The 19,265-nt window shown below is 34.7% G+C and overlaps 1 protein-coding gene across 5 annotated transcripts in view; it reads left to right on the top strand.

The window, feature by feature from the left end:
• Window positions 1-2,362: 2,362 nt before the first annotated feature.
• Window positions 2,363-19,265, top strand: part of LOC136027585 (serine/threonine-protein kinase mig-15-like) — a 130,636-nt gene continuing 113,733 nt past the window's right edge. For 3 of the 5 annotated variants that reach the window (XM_065704966.1, XM_065704967.1, XM_065704965.1), the window contains exon 1: window positions 2,363-2,724. The gene's annotated coding sequence lies outside the window, so the exon portion shown is untranslated. The remainder of the gene's footprint in view (window positions 2,725-19,265) is intronic. The other 2 variants (XM_065704969.1, XM_065704968.1) reach the window with 1 other exon arrangement.

The following is a 19,265-nucleotide window of genomic DNA, read 5'->3' as shown; positions in this document are numbered from 1 at the left end:
CCACAGTTCCCGTGGGAGGGGTTGCAAGTTACAAACTTTGATCTGTGTTTGCATATAGTAATGGTTACTGGGAAGTGTACGGACGTTTTCATGGGGATGTTTTCGGTTTGGGAGGGAGAATCGAGGTGGGGGGGGGTTATGTGGGAGGATATTCCCATGGAAAAACTTATCATGGGAGAAGAGAATTTCAATGAAGGGGGCGCAGGTTTTTCTAGTATTATTTAAAAAAAAAAACAATGAAAAAATAAATATGAAAATTTTTTTCTACTGAAAGTGAAGAGCAGCATTAAAACTTAAAACGAGCAGAAATTATTACGTGTATGAGGAGTTTACCTCCTCGTAATACCTCACTCTTTACGCTAAAGTATTTTAGTAATTTCAACTATTCATTATACGGCCTTTGTGATTCAAAAGTCATTCTTATGGAATTGGGACAAAATTTAAGCTTTAGTGTGAAGAGCGGGGTATCAACGAGGGGTGAACCCCCTCATATACGCAATAAAAAACATACGAATATAGAAGTTCGTTATGTAAGTTAATTCGTAAATTACGTATATTTTTTACTAATGAAAATGTTCGTAAAAAAATTAAGTTCTAGTTGCCTTTTTAAGCAATAAAAAATTGGAGGGCAACTAGGCTTCCTCCCTCGCTCCTTTTTTCTCAAAATCTTCCGATTAAAACTGTGAGAAAGCCATTTAGCCAAAAAAAAATGCATTTTCCGCTTTAATTATTTATGTGCGGAGAGCCAAGATCAAAACATGCATTAATTAAAAAACGTCCATAAATTAAATAAAAAACAGTTTTTTTTAAATGAAAGTAAGGAGCGACATTAAAACTTAAAACGAACAGAAATTACTCTGAATATGAAAGGGGCTTTTCCTCTTCAACGCCCCACTCTTTACGCTGAAGTTTTTTATTGTCTTAAGAAGTAGAGTTAAGAGAAAGAGTTAAACTTTAGTGTAAAGAGCGAGGCGTTGAAGAGGAAAAGCCCCGTTCATATGCGGAGTAATCTCTGTTCGTTTTAAGTTTTGATTTTGTTCCTTACTTTCATTTAAAAAAACTTGTTTTTTTTATTTAGTTTGTAAGTAGGAGCTTCAAACTTTTACATTAGGGTTCTCTGATACGCTGAATGCGCTGATGTGATTTTCGTTAAGATCCTATAACTTTTAGGAGGTGTTTCCCACTGTTTTCCAAAACAAGGCAAAACTTGTTTTGCCGATTAAAACTGTGAGAAAGCCATTTAGCCAAAAAAAAAAAAAATTAATTTGCAAATTCCGCTTTAATTATTTATGTGCGGAGAGCCAAGATCTTAACATGCATTAATTAAAAAACATCCATAAATTAAATAACAAACAAGTTTTTTTAAATGAAAGTAAGGAGCGACATTAAAACTTAAAACGAACAGAAATTACTCTGTATATGAAAGGGGCTTTTCCTCTTTAACGCCCCACTCTTTACGCTAAAGTTTTTTATTGTCATGAGAAGTAGAGTTAAGAGAAAGAGTTAAACTTTAGTGTAAAGAGCGAGGCGTTGAAGAGGAAAAGCCCCGTTCATATACGGAGTAATCTCTGTTCGTTTTAAGTTTTGATGTTGTTTCTTACTTTCATTTTAAATAACTTGTTGTTTTTTTATTTAGTTTGTAAGTAGGAGCTTGAAACTTTTACGTTAAGGTTCTCTGATACGCTGAATGCGCTGATGTGATTTTCGTTAAGATCCTATAACTTTTAGGGAGTGTTTCCCACTGTTTTCCAAAACAAGGCAAATTTTCTCAGGCTCGTAACTTTTGATGAGTAACACTAGATTTAATCAAACTTATATATTTAAAATCAACATAAAAATCTGATTCTTTTGGCGTATCTATTAGCATAAAAATTCCGTTTTTTAGAGTTTCGTTTCCTTTTGAACCGGGTCGCTCCTTATTACAGTTTGTTACCACGAACTGTTTGATAGCAGTTTTCTATTTGCCAAGTATAAGTGTCACACTGGATTCTATGAAATCAGCAAAATGTAAGCTTGTTTCTGAATGGTCAATTATTTTTAGTAGTTCAATCATTAGCCATTTTACATTTTTACGATAAGTAGCTCATTTTACAGAAAAGCTACGAAAAAAATTAGTATTTTAGGATCTGTTAAATGGGGGATCCTCTGTCACCTACGTAATTTTGGTTCTTCTTCAAACCGGCCATCAGACGAGAAACAACGGAAAACAACCTAAATAGTGTAATTATAATTTTCTATTTTCTATATTCTATTTTTCCATCTTGTCTGGAAAGCGCCAATTTCTGCCATCAAATGCTACATCGAGATTTTCATTTTCAACGCAATCCGTAGGGATTACATACCTTGTGTTAGTTATTTCATTATTCAATTGCCATTTTATTTATGTATGTTTTGATGTTCAAGGTGTGAAGTTTAATTATTTCCAGACAGTGATGTTTTGATCAGATTTTGTGGATGTTCACCATGGAAATATTATTTTAACCAAGTCAACACAGTCACAGTCAATTTTCTAAGAAGTGGTTTTCAGAGTTAGCCTTGCCTACCCAAAATAACCCTTTAGCCTACTCAACTTTGATATGCTTTCAAGATATAGGCCTAGTTTAGCCTATAATTAGCCCAGCTCTGAAACTGTGGATGAAAACACATTATATATTGCCTATCCCTGTAAGGCTGTTAAGGAATCTGCCTAGCACACTCAGAATTTGAATCTTCACACAAATTCAGGTAAGTCAGATTAGCCTAGGTCTAACTGGCACATTGAAGACAAAGTTTGGTAAATTTTTAGGGGCTGATCATTTCAAAACTAAGGTATACTACCAAGTGGTTCATAGAAAATAGGTTACAGTCTAGCCTACATGAAGAGAAAAAAAACTTTAGCCAAACATTATATAGCCTATAGAAAAAAATGTCTGGTAAATGTTTAGTTTTGTTCCAAGTGCTCTAAAGTGCATATTACTGCATATAGCAAGATTCTTATGATCACATCTTGTTTCTTTGTCATTATTAAAGAAGTGTATCCATTTTTTAGGTTTCTAAAATCCCCCTCCAACAAGACTAAAAACACATAGCCTAAAGTGGGCTTGCTTACAGGTAACATTACCTATAGAGCAAAGTGTATTAGTCCATAAGCCCTGCAGGCAATAGGGCAAGGTCTGCATTCTATATTTATTTAACAAAGAGCAATAAAACTAAAAAAAAAAACCTCAAACAAGGTTTGTTAAAGAATATAGAATACAGACCTTGCCCTGCTGCCCACAGGGCTCATGGACTAATATGCTTTGCTCTAGGCTATAGGTAATGTTACCTATAAGCAAGCCCACTTTACACATTTTTAGTTTGCCCCATGGAGGAGGAGGAAGGTCTGCCAAGAATGCATGTGCTTCTAGAATTGGCATTTCTACCTTAAATTGCAGCTTGGAGTGATATAAGGATTATAAGCCCACTCCAAGTGCTCTAAACTGGAATGCAGCATAGTTTCCAGTTTAGAGCACTTGGAACAAAACTAAACATTTACCTAATGTCTAGCCAACTAGGTGGATGATATGAATGACAGTGTATATGTATAGAATCTTTAAATTAGCCAAGCAGTTTGCTATTAGATCTCCCCTATACATACATTTCAGCCTTAATTAGCCAACTAGTAAGCTAATATCAGAATTGTATATATGCTATTAAGTTAGCTAACTAGGCCTAGTTGGTGGTAAAATTACAGCAGTTTGTATGACTGGCTTACCAATAAAGTAAACATACCACTTGATGCCTTTTTCATGTTCTTTACAAATATAATAATTGCTTCTACCATAAATTCAAATTTAAGCACTTTTTAACCTAACCTAAACTAACCTTATTGTAAATAATTTTAGCACTGAGAAAATGTAGCCTTATTTTTTTTTTGAAAATGATAAAAAGATGGTGCTGAGAAAACATAGTATTACTCATAGTCATACTTTAATTGAAAATTTGTCATTTTTAAGAACTTAAAAGTGCTTAAATTTGAATTTGTGGTAGAAGCAATTATTATATTTGCAAAGAACATAAAAAAAGGCATCAAGTGGTATGCTCACTTTATTGGTAAGTCAGTTATATGAACTCTCATAATTTTTTGAAAATTCATCAGTTTTAAAAGCTCAAAAAGTGTTTAGTTTTTTGAAAATTCATCATTTTTAAGAACTCAAAAAGGCATCAAGTGGTATATTAACTTTATTGGTAAGTCAGTTATATGAAGTGCTATATATAGCCAATTAGTCAGTATAAATACTGATTAGTCATTATAATATGAATGATTAGTCATTATAAATAGCCAATTAGTCAGACATCAATAATGTTTTAATACACAGTAGAATTAGTTAACTAGTTTGCTACTGAAGTCCCAGTTATATATATATATATATATATAACTATATATAGTTATATATATATATATATATATATATATATATATATATATATATATATATATATATATACTAGCTGTTGGGGTGGCGCTTCGCGCTGCCCCAACACCTAGTTGGTGGGGCGCTTCGCCCCCCCCCAAGCCCCCCCCGCGCGCGTAACTTGTTACACGCCATATTAGTTATGCGCCATTGTAGTTGTGTCCCTGTGTCCCACCTGTGAATATAGATAGATTTATATATGTGTTTCAAACTATGCAAAAATTGCGAATAAACAACATTCTTGGCTTTCCCATTGTCTGTGCATATGCAAAGCCGTATGTACTAATAATGACGTCATATACAAACACTCTTTTTACAAACAAACAAACATGCATCCACATAACTCGTTTTTATATAGATAGATACAATACAAATTAACTGCGTAAAACTTGCGAATAAACAACATTCTTCGCTGTCCAATTGTCACTGCATATAAATACATTGTCAGGTTTACCGACCCTCGAACATGCAACGTACAATTGTCCATGGGAAAAACAATCAGGATTAAGATCTATACCACATTTTTCTAATGATTGACCTTGAGCTTTGTTAATGGTGATTGCAAATACTAATCAAATTGGGAATTGCAATCTTTTAAATTGAAAAAGCAGATCCGTTGGAATCATGGGAATGCAAGGAATAAGAACAGCCTCACCCTCATAAGGCCCTGTCAAGATTGTGGCCTCTATTAGGTTTTCCATTGTTTTTTTTTACAGCAAGTCGCGTGCCATTGCAAAGCTTTGGTGGGTTGATATTTCTTAAAAGTATTATTGGTACGCCTATTTTTAGTTGTAGCACGTGTGGTGGAAACCCTGAAGGATCTATGGAATTTAAAAATTCAGATGGATAATTAACCGCTTCATTTGGTTCCAAAACTGTGTCGACTGACTTGTAAAGGACTGCCTGGTCTCGAATCTTGTTCAAAACAATATTGTTGATTTTGTGGACGTCTATATTTTTGGGTGCAAGAATCGCTCTTTCACTTAGCCATTTATTATTTTTATAATTTTTTAGAATATTCGGAAATACTTTTTCAATCAATTCATTTTTGGACGTCACTAAATTACAGAAATCAGCAGGTAGTTGTATACGTCCTGAAATTGAGTCTACTGTTTGACCAGAGTCATTGTTTTGCAATCGGACATGCATATTTGTAGTTAATTTTAATATTTTTATGTGTGCCTATAAATTAGAATTTTTTAGGCAAGCATTCATTTCGTCTGCAGGAGTTAAACTACGTAAAAATTGCGAATATACAACATTCTTGGCTTTCCCATTGTCTCTGCATATACAAAGCCATATGTACTAATAATGACATCATATGCAAACGCTCTTTTTACAAACAAACAAACATGCATACATACAACTCGTTTTTATATAGATAGATAGATAGATAAAATACAAATTAACTGCGTAAAACTTGCGAATATACAACATTCTTCGCTGTCCAATTGTCGCTGCATATAAATAGATTGTCAGGTTTACCGACCCTCGAACATGCAACGTACAATTTTCAATGGGAAAAACAATCAGTATTAAGATCTATACCACATTTTTCTAATGATTGACCTTGAGCTTTGTTAATGGTGATTGCAAATGCTAATCGAATTGGGAATTGCAATCTTTTAAATTGAAAAGGCAGATCCGTTTGAATCTTGGGAATGCGAGGAATAAGAACAGCCTCACCCTCAAAAGGCCCTGTCAGGATTGTGGCCTCTATTAGGTTTTCCATTGTTTTTTTTACGGCAGGTCGAGTGCCATAGCAAAGCTTTGGTGGGTTTATATTTCTTAAAAGTATTATTGGTAGGCCTATTTTTAGTTGTAGCACATGTGGTGGAAACCCTGAGAATAATATCTCGAGGTAAAAACTGATCACCGACCATAACGATGGCCACTTCGTCGATAGTTGGAGCATTGTATCTACGCACATGTTGGCCAGGAGGCGTTTTGTCAGCGGAAATAACAATTTTATGCGTATAAGTAGGCATCAAATCGATGGCTGTTTTGAACAGACGCACTAAATTATTATTTTTGTGGAAAAGATGTTGTAATTGGGAAACGATTGTCCTTTCAATGTTGGGAGAAATTTCGCAACGTGCATTCAATTCAGAATTTCTATCACTGATGAAGTACAATTGTAAAAATTTATGATTCTCGCCTGAGAATGGTTGAAGAGACCCTGCTCTATGATAAATTTGCCCTTTTACTTTGAAAGTAGACATAAATTGATCTGGATTTTCAATTTGGGCTCCAAACGACGTCATTTGGAAACATGAGTTGTATTTTCTGATTCATTTATATTCCTTATGTCCCGGTGTCCCGGTCGTCATTTATATCCCCCTGTTTTATATCCCGCTTATTTTTCAGTTTTTTCCTTTTTTTAGTTTTTTTTTTTTACTTTTTTAGTTCTTTTAGTTTTTACGTTTTTTAGTTTTTTTTTAGTTTTTTAGATGAATTTTTTTTTTTAGTTTTTTACCTTTTTTTCTTTTTAGTTTTTATTGGTTTTTACCTTTTTTTAGCTTTTTATCTTTTTTATTTTTTTTTATTTTTAATTTTATTAGTATTCTTTTTCTCTTCTATTTTTCATTTTTCCTTTTTTTTAGTTTTTTTTAGTTTTTAGTTTTAAAGTTTTTTCCTTTTTTTAGTTTCTTTAGTTTTTTTAGTTTTTCGGCTTTTTTATTTTTTTATTAGTTTTTAGTTTTTTTTGTAGTTTTTGCCTTTTTTTAGTTTTTTCAGTTTTTTTTTTAGTTTTTAGTTTTTTACCTTTTTTAGCCTAACCAGGATTTGAACCTGGGACCTTCATTCTTTGTTCTGACACCCTCTCTCACCGAGTGACTACTCCAGCATGTTCATTTTGGTGTTTTAAATGGTATATTATTAACCAAATTAATGTGTTTTACAATATACCATCGTCATAACAAAAATGACGGCAACTAATTTCATGACGTCAGCCGAAACATGACGTCACCTGATCCACAGACCCACAGACAGACAGACAACTTATTTTTATATATATAGATATTGACTTACTTTTAGAAAGTATAACAAAGGAATTTTAGTGTTTTCTTTTAGTTTTTACATATATGGGACCCTAATAGGGGAAGAATACATTTTCAGATAAGCAACCATAATATTTAGAAATTGCTTGATACCAGTTACCAGTATAGTAGGCTACCATTAGATACCCTATTTCATGCACTTTCCAAATATGATAGTTGCGTTTCTGGTAATGCTCCCCTCCTTCCATGATGGTCCCATGTATACCCCTAGGAATATATAAAAACTAAAACAATGAAATTCTTACTTTATGTAGCATGTTACTACTATTTGGATTATCATGTTTTCTTTCATTGCTATCTACTGTTTAAAATTATTTTGAGTAAAATTTATATCCCATATTGTGATCAGCCACAGGCAAATTGAAATTTCTTTATGTTGAGGCTACAGAAACCTATTTTAAGAAAGAATCTATGACATATCACAAGGTTCAGCTCACAGAAAGACATATTTTTAAGGCTATATCTAGGATCATCAGGAGTATGGATTGGGGTGCCTTGTCAGAAAAGTGGCCATGATATTTTGAACCAGTATAAAAGAAAAAAATCTAATGTTACTAATTTTATCAACATATTTCCTTCAGAATTGCCTAAGTGTTAAATATTTACCTTCCATTACTATCCACTTTTCAAAAATTGTGTGTAGTAATTTATTAATCATTCCTATCAACCACAGAAAAATTAGAATTCTGTCAAGTTGAGACTAAAGAGGCCCATTTTAACAAATAACTAATGATATATCAGAAGATTCAATTAACAGAGAAATATTTTATTAGGTCTATGTCATAAACCATCTGGGGGGTGGGGTGCATTGTCAGAAAATTAACCATAATATTTGGGGAGAGCATAAAATAAGAAACCTAATGGTACTACTTTTATTTTATTAGCATATTTTATTCAGAAGTGGTCAACTATTAAATATTTACCAAAGGTTCTAGATAAGAGACTTTTCATAGACAAGCTACAAGGCTATACCATATCCACTGTGTTCTTGTTTCTAGGGCTTAGAAGGCTGCAGAGAAGACAAGTCTATACCTATCTATACTTAAAGAAAAAAAAATTGTTAGGCACTGTATGTGTCACAATCAATAGATCATGAGATAAAAACAACAAATTAATACATTATTTAGGGGTACATCTAGGACCACCAAGGGGTTTTGGTGGGGTACATTATCACAAATTTGGATGTGATGGTTCAAAAGAGTGTAAAATAAGAAATCTATGTGTGATAATTTATTGTATTAACATATTTCCTTCCAATAAAATAGAATATTACCAAGCAGTGATTTAGCTAGGGTTTCCAGCACCCAGGGACAATGCTAACCCCCCTTCCCCCTGGGCTGGTCAAAAGCTTTGGCAAAGTGTATTCTCATGACCAGTCAGTTTGTCCTTTATTGTCATTTTTTTCAAGGGTATCCATAAATATTTGCTCTTCTTCATGACTGGCCATAAAAGACATGAGGTCACAGTTGAAAAGATAAAATAAACAATTAATAGCAACCTATTGTTAAAGTTTCCTCCTAACACTTCTCAAGAACTAAAAAAGGCACATTTGGGAAATTAATTTCAGTTTGTTTAGTATTCTTACTTTTTTGATGTTGCTTAAGTACAAGTTTCCTTCTAGGCTCCTTCAGTAAATTAAATAAAAAAAAACAACAAGTTTTTAACTGAAAGTAAGGAGCGACATTAAAACTTAAAACAAACAGAAATTACTTCGTATATGAAAGGGGCTGCTTCCTCATCAACGCCCCGCTCTTTATGCTAAAGTATGACTCTTTCTCTCAACTTTTCTTTTTAAAACAGTAAAAAACTTTAGCTTAAAGAGCGGGGCGTTGATGATGAAGCAGCCCCTTTCATATATGAAGTAATTTCTGTTCGTTTTAAGTTTTAATGTCACTCCTTACTTTCAGTTAAAAAAACTTTTTTTTTATTTAATTTCTGAATGTTTTTGAATCAATGCATGTTTTGATTTTGACTCTCCACAGACGAATAATTAAAATGAAATTTATATTCATTTTTTTTTTTGGCTAACTGGCTTTCTCATAGTTTTGATTGAATGATTTTGAGAAAAAAGGAGCAGGGGAGGAAGCCTAATTGCCCTCCAATTTTTTCGTTACTTAAAAAGGCAACTAGAACTTTTAGTTTTTTATGAATGTTTTTATTAGTAAAAGATATACAGAACTTATAAATTAGTCTACATAACGAACTTTTGTATTCTCATCTTTTTATTACATATATGAGGGGGTTCACCCCCTTGTCAGTACCTCGCTCTTTACACTAAAGCTTAAATTCTGTCCCAATTCATTAAGAATGACCCCTGACTCACAAAAGCTGTAGAATAAATAGTTGAAATTATTAAAAATACTTTAGCGTAAAGAGCGAGGTAATAGGAGGAGGTCAGCCCCTGATATGTGTAATAATTTCTGTTCATTACAAGTTTTAATGCTGCTCCTTACTTCCAGTTGAAAAAACTTTTTCATATTTATTTTTCATTGTTTTTTTTTTTCAAATAATGCTAGAAAATCCTGTGCTCCCTTCATGGAAATTTTCTTCCCCCATGACATATTCCTTGATGGAAAGTTCCCCCAAGATATCCCCTTCTTCTCAACCCCTCCCCCAACCAAAAAATCCCCCTGAAAATGTCTGTACACTTCCCAGTAACCATTGCTATATGTAAGCACAGGTCAAAGTTTGTAACTTGTAGCCCCTCTCATGGGGACTGTGGTGGAGTAAGTCATCCCCAAAGACATAGTTATAAGGTTCTTTGACTACATTGAATAAAATGGCTATCTCAGAATTTTGATCTGTTGACTTTGGGAAAATAATTAGCGTGGGAGGGGGCCAAGGTGCCCTCCAATTTTTTTGGTAACTTAAAAAGGGCACTAGAACTTTTCATTTCCGTTAGAATGAGCCCTTTTGCAACATTCTAGGACCACTTGGTTGATACGATCACCCCTGGGGAAAAAAACAACAAAAAAACAAACAAATAAACATGAATCTGTGATCTGCCTTCTGGCAAAAAAACAAAACAAAATTCTACATTTTTGTAGATAGGAGCTTGAAACTCCTACAATAAGGTTTTTTGATACACTGAATCTGATGGTGTGACTTTAGTTAAGATTGTATGACTTTAAGGGGGTGTTTCCCCCTATTTTCTAAAATAAGGTAAATTTTCTCAGGCTCATAACTTTTGATGGGTAATACTAGACTTGATGAAACTTGTATATCTAACATCAGCATTAAAATGTAGTCACTCCTTACTACAGTTCATTACCATGAACTGTTTGATATAATAATGATCACTATTAAATCAGATCCACTACAAATGGCAACAGAACATGGAATAGTGTTCTGATGACATCAGAAGAGCATAGTGCCCATGGAAAAAAACTGTCTGTTTGATGGCCCCTCAGAGGCTGCATCCAGGGATGGCCATTCCCTTTGCCCCCTAGCTATGCCACTGTTACCAAATTTTAGATGTAATTCTGAATGTTTTGCTTTTACAACATTGGTGGTCTATTAAATTTTCAGATGTTTTTATTACTGTGCTTGCCAAAAGATTAACATACCACTCAATGCACCCTTCAAGGATGATCTCAAATATACTAATTGCTATCCTCACAAAATGTACCCTCTCCCCTATAAAGAGGCCAGTATAGCCCTGATATGTATATCAGGCTAGGATATTTTTATTCATAATTTTATATGCAAAACTTGATTCATTTGATTTTTTTTTTCAGATTTACTTTGTTTGTTATTATTAACAAAACTGTGATAAAATATTAGATGAGGGGATTTTTGTTATGTTGGAAAACTTTGAATTGGTGAATTAAACTTTAGAATTGGACCAAGAGCCTCAGTAATGTCTTAGGAAGGTCTTTTGAAGCATCTACCTCCACCTCTTCCCCATCCAACCTGTACTCTGATGACATTGGACAATCTGCAATTATAAAAATGAAATCTCCAGAAATAGATCTACAAATAAAACAAGATACAATGAATATGTTTTGGCCTCTTATGTTTGCTCAATCCTGATTTATAATTTGCAAAACTATTCATAAATTTTGGGGAAGAGATCCTTAGTACGGCTTGAAATCCTGCTGAGACCATAGGAAATTGATAGATAAAACTAAGGTAATTTTTTGTCCAAATTCAAATAGGCATAATTATAGCGCTGTCTTCTATGCAATCTTCAAACCATTGGAAACCAGGAAGGGGTAGATGTAGTTTTTTGAAAGCATCTTATGGGGTATATTTAAGGCCTTGGATTCATTCCTTAAAAAGCTATTCTTTAAAGATTAATTCATTCCTTAAATATTTAAGGTCTTGGATCCACTCCTTAAAAAGTCATTTATCTAACCCAATTGCTTTCTAAGATAGCAAAAAGCCCCATATCCAGATCTCTACCCCAAATTGTGTGATGAGAGATAAGCACAAATAAATCATGAAACCCAAAAAATCAGGAAAGTTTTGTATATATTCTAGGATTATATCTGGCCCCATTAGGGAGGGGATGGGGACTCGAAAATGTTTATGATGGTAGTGATTAGTATATTTAGAATTAGTATTGAAGTGCACGTGAGTGGTATGCTGATCTTAAAGCTTGAATTATGGAAGATGGGAAGATGCTCTTCCCAGAGCATCTTTAAGGCTCTGAATTCATTTATGAAATTTTCGTTTACTTAACTCCAGTACTTTCCAATATAGCCAAAAGCCTCTTATCTAGGACTTAAGGTAAATTTTTTTATTTCTTGGTTAACTTGTAAGGTAGAAGATGGACATGCTGCTCAATGTTTCTTTTGATGCTTTTTTCGAATATACTAATCAGATTATTTAAAAATTCCATTTGAGCCCTTATAAGAACACTTAAAGTGATAAATTGTTTCATATATTTAATCTAATATGAATAAGTAATTGGGATGCTTCTTGACTACATTATATGCAGAGTCACCTGTGTATGTTGAATGTCCTTGTGTTGTCTCTAAATTATTTTTTCTGTAATTTGGTTATTAATTTGAATGCTGTAACCATTTTAAAATAAATGTCTTTTATGTAATTTTGTTTACCCACTTTTGCTTTCTTAATTATTACTATCATTATTTTTTTTGTCAGACATCATGTATAGCCTGTATGGTCACAGAATGTATTTGCTGGATATAGCCCTTGGCTATATAGAAAAGTTGATTGATTTTTTTACTGTGAATTGCTTTTAGGCTTGTTTCATGTCAGTTGTTTGGTCATAATACTAAATAGAGCCAATGTGACCCCCATCCCACTGAAACAGTTATGCATAGCAGAGGCAATTATCCAGCCCTGTTAAGGGGTAGGAGGGATGGTATACATTTGAAGGATAGCAATAGGTATATTTAAAGATAATCGTAAAAGGCTCATCAAGTGGTATGTTCATCTTATGACTAGCAAAATAATCAGGAAAAGGAACAATTTACAAAAAATCATGACCCCCCCCCCTCACTAACGAGAATAGGTATAGCCCTTGTTGTACACAAAACTTTGCTGACTATACTACTTTATGATGCTGAAACAGGGCATCTGAATCAAGAACAAGAGAATCCTGGCTTTTGGAAAGTTGGGACTCTGCATAATGTTGAATGTCCACTGGTCACAGAGGATGACAAACCAGTTTATCCATACAATAATTCAACAACCACTAGTGACCAACATCATCAAAGTTCTATGGTGGAGATTTTTACATCACATCAGACGACCACCAGGAAGTTGTAGTCAGTAAGACCCAGAAATGCACAGCAATGGATCTACTTGTGTAACCTATGCTTCTTGTAGACCTCTGTTCAACCAGAATGGAGGACATCAATGCAAAAGTAAACCCGAGGGATGGTTGGCAGCTCTTCCCTGGTGCCTTAGGAAGCACTGGTGGTCCTAATATCCAAGGCATACGCTACTGTTCATAATTTGATCAAGGCTCAAATGAATAATGTTAGTTCATTGATGCTTTAACATATATGAATAGAATAGAACAGAACTTTATTAGCAAGCAAACTCTCACAACCTAAAAAAACTGCTGAACTTTTTGCTCTCTGTCAGCTAGCCTACATTGTATATAAAAAACAATAACATGAGTACATAAATACAATATAAAAACATACAGAGGTGAATTCAACTCGCCTGTCCAATAAAAATGAGTACAATAAATAAAATGAATTAAAATGAGTACATAAATAAAATGTAAGCAACATAAGTAAAAAAAAATGGCAACATAAGTAATATAAATAAAGTGAATAAAAATGAGGACATAAGTACAAACATAAATACACTATTAAAAAAAATACGGCAATGAATCCAACTGACCTGTCAAATCAAAATGAAACAAACACATTAACAATACACATGATACTTAACTATTTTCGTTTATTTATGATTTCAACTATTGTTTTTTAACCATTTATTTGTATGGATGTGCAACTTTTGGTTCAAAAGTGCCGTCGTGCTCTGTCTCTGGACTGTCTCTGTTTGTGTTACTGTCTCTGGAATTCCAAGGTTAACTGTAAAGTTATTTGATACTTTGAAATCAATTGAATATCTTAAAATTTTCTTTAAATGGCTCTTTTGCACTGTTAGGATCAAAATTGTCATTTCACCACAAAATGGCTGAAACCTCCATTTTGCTGTGGCATTTTTTTTGCTTCTGATAAGTCAAAAGAATGGTAAATTTTCTTTTCTAAAGAACCCTCTCCTGATATTCTGCAACCTTTTCAATACAATTAACGCAACACATTTTAGCTTTGTGTTGAATATGAACAGTACAGAGGAAAAGGGTCTTTAGCTTGACAAACTGTTATCTCACAGTTATGAACTGTGATGCCCTTTGTAATTTGGATAGATTGACTCTTTTGTTAAAATTAAATTAAAAAAAAGTTTTTTTTTAAATGAAAGTAAGGAGCAACATTAAAACTTAAAACGAACAGAAATTACTCTGTATATGAAAAAGGCCTTTCCTCCTCAATGCCTCACTTTTTACGCTAAAGTTTGACTCTTTCTCTTAACTCTACTTTTTAAAACAGTAAAAAACTTAGCGTAAAGAGCGCGGCGTTGAGGAGGAAAAGCCCTTTTCATATATAGAGTAATTTCTGTTCGTTTTAAGTTTTAATGTTGCTTCTTACTTTCATTTAAAAAAACTTGTTTTTTATTTTATTATGTGGACGTTTTTGAATTAGTGCATGTTTTGATCTAGGCTCTCCACACATAAATAATTAAAACGAAATTTGCATATTTTTTTTTTGCTAAATGGCTTTCTCATAGTTTTAATATGAAAATTTTGAGAAAAAAGGAGCGAGGGAGGAGGCCTAGTTGCCCTCCAATTTGTTTACGACCGTTTTTATGGCACTTGGTATTAACCAAGTGACATATAGCAATTGCCAATTCTGTCGGTCTGTCTGTCACTGTGTCTGTCGGTCCCGGTTTTGCTACTTTAGGCACTTCCAGGTAAGCTAGGACGATGAAATTTGGCAGGCGTATCAGGGACGGGACCAGCTTAAATTAGAAATAGTCGTTTCCCCAATTTGACCATCTGGGGGGGATGGGGGGCCAGTTAATTCCGAAAAAATAGAAAAAAATGAAGTATTTTTAACTTATGAATGGGTGATGGGATCTTAATGAAATTTGATGTTTGGAATGATATTGTGTCTCAGAGCTCTTATTTTAAATCCCGACCGGATCTGATGACATTGGGGGGAGTTGGAGGGGGGGAAACCTAAAATCTTGGAAAACACTTAGAGTGGAGGGATCGGGTTGAAACTTGATGGGAAAAATAAGCAAAAGTCCCAGATACATGATTGACATAATCGGAACGGATCCGCTCTCTTTGGGGTAGTTGGGGGGGGGGGTAATTCTGAAAAATTAGAAAAAATGAGGTATTTTTAACTTACGAATGGGTGATCGGATCTCAATGAAATTTGATGTTTAGAAGGATATCGTGTCTTAGAGCTCTTATTTTAAATCCCGACCGGATCTGGTGACATTGGGAGGGGGGGAGGTGGGGGGGGGGGAAACCTAAAACTTGGAAAACACTTGAGTGGAGGGATCGGGATGAAACTTGGTGGGAAAAATAAACACAAGTGTTAGATATATGATTGACATAAACGGAACGGATCCGATCTCTTTGGAATAGTTGGGGGGGGGGGTTATTTCTGAAAAATTAGAAAAAATGAGGTATTTTTAACTTACGAACCGGTGATCGGATCTCAATGAAATTTGATATTTAGAAGGATATCGTGGCTCAGAGCTCTTATTTTAAACCCAACCAGATCTGGTGACATTGGGGGGGGGGGAGTTGGGAGGGGAAAACCTAAAACTTGAAAAACACTTAGAGTGGAGGGATCGGGATGAAACTTGGTGGAAAAAATAATCACGAATCCTAGATACATGATTGACATAACCGGAACGGATCCGCTCTCTTTGGGGTAGTTGGGGGGGGGGGGGTTAATTCTGAAAAATTAGAAAAAATGAGGTATTTCGGATCTCAATGAAATTTGATATTTAGAAGGATATCGTGTCTCAAAGCTCTTATTTTAAATCCTGACTGGATCTGGTGACGTTGGGGGAAGTTTGGGGTGGGGGAACCTAAAATCATGGAAAACGTTTAGATTGGAGGGATCGGGATGAAACTTGGTGGGAAAAATAAGCAGAAGTCTTACATACGTGATTTACATAATTGGAACGGATCCGATCTATTGGGGGGGGGGGGGTAATTCTGAAAAATAAGAAAAAATGACGTATTTTTAACTTACGAAGGAGTGATCGGATCTTCAAGAAACTTCATATTTAGAAGGACCTCGTAACTCAGATCTCTTATTTTAAATCTCAACCGGATCAAGGGTAATTGGGGGGATCGGAAATCTTAGAAAATACTTAAAGCGGTGAGATCAGGATGAAACTGGGTGGGAAGAATAAAAACAAGTCTAAGATACGTGACTGACATAACCGGACCGGATCTGCTCTCTGGTGGAATTGGAGGGGGGTAATTTTGAAAATTGAGGTATTTGTAACTTACGAAAGGGTGACCAGATCTTAATGAAATTTGATATTTAGAAGGATCTTATGCTTTAAAGTTCTTATTTTAAATTCCGACCAGATCCTGTGACGTTGGGGGGAGTTGGAGGGGGAAACCGGAATTCTTGGAAAATGTGAAAATTGGGGTATTTTTATCTTACGAATAGATGATCGGATCTTAATGAAATTTGATTTTTAGAAAGAATTCATGTCTCAGAGCTCTTATTTCAAATCCCGACCAGATCGTTTGGCATTGGGGGGAGTTGGAGGGGGAAATCTTGGAAAAACACTTGGAGTGTAGGAATCGGGATGAAGCTTGGGGGATAGAATAAACAAATGTCCTTGATACGTGATTGACAGAATCGTACTGGATTTGCTCTCTTTGGGGGACTTGGGGGGAGGAGTTCAGTGATTTGGTGAGTTTGGTGCTTCTGGACGTGCTAGGACGATTAAAATTGATAGGCGTGTCAGGGAGCTACACAATTTGACTTGATAGAGTCGTTTTCCCAGATTCGACCATCTGGGGGGCTAAAGGGAGAGGAAACATTAGAAAAAATTAGGTATTTATAACTTACGAGTGGGTGATCGGATCTTAATGAATTTTGATATTTAGAAGGACATCATGACTCAGAGCTCTTATTTTAAATCCTGACCGGCATTAAGCCTCATATTTTCCTTTTTAAATCAATCTATTGATTCATAGAATTTTGTTAGAGCTCATACCATATGATCTCTTGGCTCTTACCTCTTCTCGCCTCGTCACAAGTGCCATATGAGCTCTTAGCTCTTTTTATTAGTGCAAAATATACGTAACTTACGAATTAACTTACGTAGCGAACTTCTATATTCGTATGTTTTTATTGCGTATATGAGGGGGCTCACTCCTCGTCGATACCTTGCTTTTTACACTAAAGCTTGAATTTTGTCCCAGTTCCTTAAGAATGACCTCTGAATCACAAAGGCCATAGAATAAATAGGTAAAATTACTAAAAATGCTTTAGCGTAAAGAATGAGGTATTACAAGGAGGTAAATCCCTCATATGCGTAGTAATTTTTGTTCGTTTTAAGTTTTAATGCTGCTCCTTACTTTCAGTAGAAAAAAACTTTTCATATTTATTTTTTTTTTTTAATAATGCTAGAAAATCCTGCGCCCCCTTCATTGAAATTCTCTTCCCCCGTGAGAAGTTCCTCCATGGAAATATCCTCTCAACTACCCCCCCCCCCCCCGCAACTCTCCCCCCTAAACCAAAAAAAATCCCCCTGAAAACGTTTGTGCACTTCCCAGTAACCATTACTATATGTAAACACAGGTCAAAGTTTGTAGTTTGCAGCCCCTCCCACGGGGATTGCGGAGGAGTAAGTCGTCCCCATAGACATAGTTATTAGGTTTTTCGACTATGGTGAATAAAATGGCTATCTCAGAATTTTGATCCGGTGACTTGGGGGAAAAATGAGTGTGGGAGGGGGCCTAGATGCCCTCCAATTTTTTTGGTCACTTAAAAAGGGCACTAGAAATTTTAATTTCCTTTAGAATCAGCCCTCTCGCGACATTCTAGGACCACTGAAGCGATAGAATCACCCCTGGAAAAAAAAATAATAAAAAAAACAAATAAACACGCATCCATGATCTGTCTTCTGATAAAAAATGCGAAATTCCACATTTTTGTAGATAGGAGCTTGAAACTTCTACAATAAGGTTCTCTGATACGCTGAATCTGATGGTGTGATTTTTCTTAAGATTGTATGACTTTTAGGGGGCGTTTCCCCCTATTTTCTAAAATGAGGCAAATTTTCTCAGGCTCGCAACTTTTGATGGGTAAAACTAATTAAAAATCAGCATTAGAATGCGATTCTTTTGACGTGGCTATTGGTATCAAAATTCCATCTTTAGAGTTTTGGTTACTATTGAGCCGGGTCGCTCTTTACTACAGTTTGTTACCACGAACTGTTTGGTTGCTTCCTAGTAGATATCATACTGTAGCAAAAAACCAATCGTTTACGTATATTTATAATAGAGGCAGATACAAGTCTTCCATCAACGTCAAAGTGGTTCAATGGGTATAACTGGAAACGTGTTGATTTACCGCTATATATGGCCATTCTTGTTGTTTTGTTACATTCAATTAAAGTGCCTTGCCATTTTCTTCAAACTTAGGCTCCAATTCAAGCTAGTCATACCAATTAAACTCTCAATATATGCTTGCTTAAAACTGCTACCAAAGCTCTGTAATCTTTTGGGATATTTGGTCTAGTACCATTATTTAATATCACCTTGATGTAATATATATTGATTCTAAGATAAAATGTTTTAGATCATAAGCTTGGTTTTTGTTTCGCCTTTGGATTGCTTGTAATTGTCCTTCCTCTGGTGCCGTTTTTAAGTTGAAAGAGAAATCTAAGGGTGAGTGTCCGCAGTACTCACTGAAGAGCGTGGGTAGACCAAGCAATAAAGCCTCTTACAGGAGCATAATTAATAGTGAAAAATGCACACAGTTTGCTCATTTGAGTTTGAAGTCACTTAATTTTTTGAGTTATTATAGATAATACACTCTCTTCACTTACAGTTCATTAAAATGAACTGTTTGACAACATTTCATAAAGTTTGAACATTTTCTTGAATCTATGTTTTAAGTGAGATTTTCTGTAATTATAGCCTTCCTAAGAAAAAATTGACTCTTTCATTTGTTCTCTAAATGTTATAAAGTATCTTGAATGTGCAGAGTAGCCTGAAAAATTGATACATTGTGTC

This window comes from Artemia franciscana, chromosome 5 (assembly GCF_032884065.1).
Source record: "Artemia franciscana chromosome 5, ASM3288406v1, whole genome shotgun sequence".
Taxonomy (NCBI): Eukaryota; Metazoa; Arthropoda; class Branchiopoda; order Anostraca; family Artemiidae; genus Artemia; species Artemia franciscana.
Note: the sequence above shows the minus strand (reverse complement) of the source record. Positions and strands in the feature narration are given on the sequence as shown.